Source organism: Oncorhynchus kisutch, linkage group LG14 (assembly GCF_002021735.2).
Source record: "Oncorhynchus kisutch isolate 150728-3 linkage group LG14, Okis_V2, whole genome shotgun sequence".
NCBI classification, from domain to species: Eukaryota; Metazoa; Chordata; class Actinopteri; order Salmoniformes; family Salmonidae; genus Oncorhynchus; species Oncorhynchus kisutch.
The window spans coordinates 42,259,749-42,265,748 of NC_034187.2; the positions used below are offsets into that span (position 1 = coordinate 42,259,749).

At 45.0% G+C, this 6,000-nt stretch overlaps 1 pseudogene; it reads right to left on the bottom strand.

Moving 5' to 3' along the window:
* Positions 1 to 1,731: 1,731 nt before the first annotated feature.
* Positions 1,732 to 3,124, bottom strand: LOC109878132 (glycoprotein endo-alpha-1,2-mannosidase-like; annotated as a pseudogene).
* Positions 3,125 to 6,000: the final 2,876 nt, after the last annotated feature.

The following is a 6,000-nucleotide window of genomic DNA, read 5'->3' on the forward strand; positions in this document are numbered from 1 at the left end:
ACCCACCACAAACGGACCAAGCAGCATGGTGAGGAGCATCAGCGTTATCTGGAGAAATTGACATGGGAGAAGATACTGGAAGGCAAGGGACCCTGGGCACAAGCTGGGGAGTATCGCCGTCCACAGGAGGAATTGGAGGCAGCAAAGGCTGAGCGGCAACACTACGAGGAGTTGGCACAGCGGCGCAAGCACGAGAGACAGCCCCCCCAGTCAGGTTGGAGACCCCGTGCTTACCGGGGCGAGCAGGTGACATGTCAGGCCCCGTGCTATGGGGTGATGCGCACTGTGTCTCGGCCGAGCATTCACAGGCCGGTGTGCTTGGTGCCAGCTTCCCGTGTTTGTCGGGTGGAAGCTGGCACACAGCCAGAACGTGGGGGGGCAGCTATACGGTCGAGATCACCAGTGGGCCTCCACGGCCTTGTGTATCCGGTGCCTAGGCCAAGGAAGAGGCCGTCTGTATGTCTCCCCAGCCTGGTGAGTCATCTGCCTGCTCCCAGAACCAAGTATCCCTCCAGTCCGGATCTGCCAGAGCCTCCCTCCTGTCCGGAGCTGCCATAGCCGCCCCTCAGTCCAGAGACGCCCTCTACGAGGGTCTCCTTTAGAGTCAGGTTTTGCGGCCGGAGTCCGCACCTTTGGGGGGTGCATACTTAGGTAGCTCTTGCCCACATGGGTTTTGTGGGTAGTTGTTTTCTGTTTCGTATCTGTACCAGACAGAACTGTTTCGGGTATTCTTTTTGTCATTTTCGTATTTGGTGTTCAGTTGCTAATAAATTATGAACACGTACCACGCTACACCTTGGTCCTCACCTTCTTCCACCAACAGCTGTTACAGAACTACCCACCACAAACGGACCAAGCAGCATGGTGAGGAGCATCAGCGTTATCTGGAGAAATTGACATGGGAGGAGATACTGGAAGGCAAGGGACCCTGGGCACAAGCTGGGGAGTATCGCCGTCTACAGGAGAAATTGGAGGCAGAAAAGGCTGAGCGGCAACACTACGAGGAGTTGGCACAACGGCGCAAGCACAAGAGGCAGCCCCCCAAAAATGTTTCGGGGGGAGGCACACGGGGAGTGTGGCGGAGTCAGGTTGGAGACCCCGTGCTTACCGGGGCGAGCAGGTGACATGTCAGGCCCCGTGCTATGGGGTGATGCGCACTGTGTCTCGGCCGAGCATTCACAGGCCGGTGTGCTCGGTGCCAGCTTCCCGCGTTTTTCGGGTGGAAGCTGGCATCCAGCCAGAACGTGGGGGGCCAGCTATGCGGTCGAGACCGCCAGTGTGCCTCCACGGTCTTGTGTATCCGGTGCCTAGGCCAAGGAAGAGGCCGCCTGTATGTCTCCCCAGCCTGGTGAGTCATCTGCCTGCTCCCAGAACCAAGTCTCCCTTCAGTCCGGATCTGCCAGAGCCTCCCTCCAGTCCAGATCTGCCAGAGCCGCCCTCCTGTCTGGAGCTGCCAGAGCCACCCTCAGTCCAGAGACGCCCTCTACGAGGGTCTCCTTTAGAGTCAGGTTTTGCGGCCGGAGTCCGCACCTTTGGGGGGTGCATACTTAGGTAGCTCTTGCCCACATAGGTTTTGTGGGTAGTTGTTTTCTGTTTCGTATCTGTACCAGACAGAACTGTTTCGGGTATTCTTTTTGTCATTTTCGTATTTGGTGTTCAGTTGCTAATAAATTATGAACACGTACCACGCTACACCTCGGTCCTCACCTTCTTTCACCAACAGCCGTTACACTAGGTCACAGTCTGGCTTGTTTTTGTAATTGCCATCTCAATCTGGGTTCCCTCATGCCATTCATTAAATGAGGTTATAGAGATATCAGCACCTGCATCTAGGACTGCACGCAATGCCTTTTCATAGTACTTCACGTTAATGCGGTTGCATGTATTCTGGAAATTCCATGGCCTAATACTAGTGTCAATATAACCTGGCCCCACACTTGGAATGAACAACAGGTTGTTGTCTTTACAGAATGGATTCCCAACTGCGGTAAGTGGAGCCATAGGAAAACCTATTAGTGGCAAAGTGTAAACTCCGTCAAAACCTGAGGTGACTATATCCCTCTTGTTTCTCTTCAACGAGGAGTCCTATGAAGATGCCCTCCTATGGAGTATCTCTAATGCTATTGCTTTCAGGTGTTTCAGATGTTTTTCCCACTCTTCTGAGTTGAGTAGATATGAATCGTACATGTAGAATAGTGGAAGAAACTTTCCAGTGTTTGTTCTATGCCTGTAGAATGCAGAGTGCTCACCATCTCTTAACAAGAAATGTGTGGATTGGTGGAAAAATGAGTTTTAATGACTCCAACCTAAGTGTATGTAAACTTCCGACTTCAACTGTATTTGACATTGGAAACGACTTACTTGTTTCATCTCTTCCTTTGTATGGTTCAATGTGAAAAGCAACCTGTGTAGTAGACACAAATCAATGGCAATCGGGACAAAAGAGGCATTACATTTGAGTAAACAAAAAAATGACTTAGGACACATTTTTCTTAGCTTTGTTATGGATGAGCCATGCTTGCTTTTTTGCATTATCATACGCACCTGTTTTCATCCTAAATGCCTGGTGGGTACCAGAAAACAGCAAGAACACATAAATGCACAGACTAAGATATCCAACTGATGAATGAGATTACAAACTTGGGTCTTGTCCGTAGAGGGGTGAATTGTTGAGAGGTGATTTTACTCAAATGTAACGTAATTTTAAAAAAGAGGTTCCATTACCAACATCAGAGAATTACCAATAGCTGCCATTCACAGTTGCTTAATGTGCTCTTCAATAACAAAGGGGTCCCAGGAACTATAAGCTCCCAAAGCTGGATAGAAGAAGGCTCCAATGTCATCTGGTGGGCTGTCTCCCCCTCTTGGCTATCTTGCTGCCACCTTTGAGTCCCAGTGTGGCAGAATAGGGTGGTGCCAGTGAATGTACTTTGCATCAAAATGTGTGTTGCCATACCATGTGTAGTAAAAGGCATGCAAATCAAATCAAAGTTTATTCGGCACGTGTTACAGTGAAATGCTTACCAACAGTGCGATTTTTAAGTAATTGCACATTGTAGTTTAAAGCAGGGAATTGCCCGAGGGCAGCCTTCATGTTCTTGACCCTCTCGGGGGTCTGTGTCATTCGTTTTGATTAGAGCTGCTTCAGTGATGACAATGTCAATGTTACTATGGATTTGAATGTCATTTTTTCCAGGTCCCTTGATATTAAGGAACAATTTGAGACCACATGGACTTCCAAAATGGAGAATCTTGCGGTGTAAAGGGCTTGAAAGCAACTGTTAAGATGAATATGAGCAACACCAAATCAATAAATGTCTAAACCTTGCCATTCTTATGTTAATGCTTGTTGTGATCCACTGTCCATTCTTATGTTTTTGGGCTTATTGTTGTCTTTGAAATTTGGCTGCTGAATGCTGGTTCAACCTACAGATTGAAATATTTAAAAAAACGTTGGCTACTTATCCATTTATGATCGGTCAGAAGTAGCCTGCCGACAACTGAAATGCAAGTGACAGAATTGCAAAGCACAGCTTAGCTTGTTGTTAACTTCTTGGATATAGGGGGCGCTCTTTTAATTTATGGATAAAAAAACGTTCCCGTTTTAAACAAGATATTTTGTCACGAAAAGATGCTCGACTATGCATATAATTGACAGCTTTGGAAAGAAAACACTCTGACGTTTCCAAAACTGCAAAGATATTGTCTGTGAGTGCCACAGAACTAATGCTACAGGTGAAACCAAGATGAAATTTCATACAGGAAGTGCCCCAGATTTTGAATGCGCTGTGTTCCAATGTGGCTGTGTATGGGTCACGAATGAGCTTAGACTTTCTGTCGTTTCCCCAAGGTGTCGACAGCATTGTGACGTATTTGTAGGCAAATCATTGGAAGATTGACCTTAAGAGACTACATCTACCAGGTGGCCGCTTGGTGTCCTCCGTTGCAATTATTGCGTAATCTCCAGCTGCGTGTATTTTTCGTTTGCTTCGAGGAGAAACACAGCTGCCACGAATGATTTATCATCAAATAGATATGTGAAAAACACCTTGAGGATTGATTCTAAACAACGTTTGCCATGTTTCTGTCAATATTATGGAGTTAATTTGGTAAAAAGTTTGGCGTTGTAGAGACTGCATTTTCAGGTTTTTTTCTCAGCCAAACGTGATGAACAAAACGGAGCGATTTCTCCTACACAAATAATCCTTTTGGAAAAAATGAACATTTGCTATCTAACTGAGAGTCTCCTCATTGAAAACACCCGAAGTTCTTCAAAGGTAAATTATTTTATTTGAATGCTTTTCTTGTTTTTGTGAAAATGTTGCCTGCTGAATGCTAGGCTTAATGCTATGCTAGCTATCAATACTCTTACACAAATGCTTGTGTAGCTATGGTTGAAAAGCATATTTTGAAAATCTGAGATGACAGTGTTGTTAACAAGGCTAAGCTTGTGAGTGAATATATTTCTTTCATTTCATTTGCGATTTTCATGAATAGTTAACGTTGCATTATGGTAATGAGCTTGAGGCTATAATTACGCTCCCGGATACGGGATTGCTCGACGCAAGAAGTTAATCCACCTGGCGTGTCAGATTTCAATACAGCTTTTCGGCGAAAGCATAACAAGCGTTTATGTAAGAATATCTCTCTCAGTAGACAAAATATTACAAACAGCTAGCAGCCAAGTAAATTGGTCACGAAAGTGAATAAATTAAATTGCTTACCTTTGATGATCTTCAGATATTTTCACTCATGAGACTCCCAGTTACACAATAAATGTTCCTTTTGTTCCATAAAGATAATTTTTTATTTCCAAAATAACCCATTTCTTTGGCGCATTATGTTCAGAAATCCACAGGCTCAAGTGGTCACGACATCGCAAATGAAAATTCCAAATTGTATCCGTAATTTCCACAGAAACATGTCAAACGTTTTTTATAATCAATCCTCGGGTTGTTTTTAAAATATATAATCGATAATATATCAACCGGGACTGTAGCTTTTTCAATAGGAGCGGGAGAGACAATGGCTGCCCCACTCTGTTGCGCATGCAAAACGCTGCTGGCACCCAGCTATCCACTGACGCAATGTGATCTTTCTCGCTCATTTTTCAAAATAAAAGCCTGAAACTACGTCTAAAGACTATTGACACCTCGAGGAAGCCATAGGAAAAGGAATCTGGTTGATGTCCCTTTTAAATGGAGGCAAGGCATCCAATGGAACAAAGAGCTTTCAGGAAAAACAGCACTTCCTTGTTGGATTTTCCTCAGGTTTTCACCTGCAATATCAGTTCTGTTATACTCACATACAATATCTTTACAGTGGACTGGGAACAGCAAGGAGTCATCAGGCCAGGTAGTCCTGAGGTATGGTCCTAGGGCTTTTTTCTGATATAATTCTGCTTTTCTTACATTTTTCTGTGGGCAAGAATCAGTAAAGTCAACCACACTAAATGCATAGACAGTCCATGACACCCAAGATCCTAGTTTTAACCATATTTTGAAGCTATGCATTCTTTGTTACATTCTTGTTGCTTGTAAACAGGAATGTTTTATGTTGGGTTATGATAAGTCAATCAAATCTATTTATAAAGCCTTTCTTACATCAGCTGATGTTACAAAGCGCTGTACAGAATACCAGCCTAAAACCCCAAACAGCAAGCAATGCAGGAAAAACTCCCTAGAAAGGCCAGAACCTAGGAAGACACCTAGAGAGGAACCAGGCTATGAGGGGTGGCAGTGCCGGGTGGAGGTTATAACAAAACATGGCCAAGATGTTCAAATGTTCATAGATGACCAGCAAGGTCAAATAATAATAATCACAGTGGTCGTCGAGGGTGCAACAGGACAGCACCTCAGGAGTAACTGTCAGTTGGCTTTTCACAGCCGATCATTAAGAGTATCTCTACCACTCCTGCTGTCTCTAGAGAGTTGAAAACAGCAGGACTGGGACAGGTAGCACGTCTGGTTAACAGGTCAGGGTTCCATAGCTGCAGGCAGA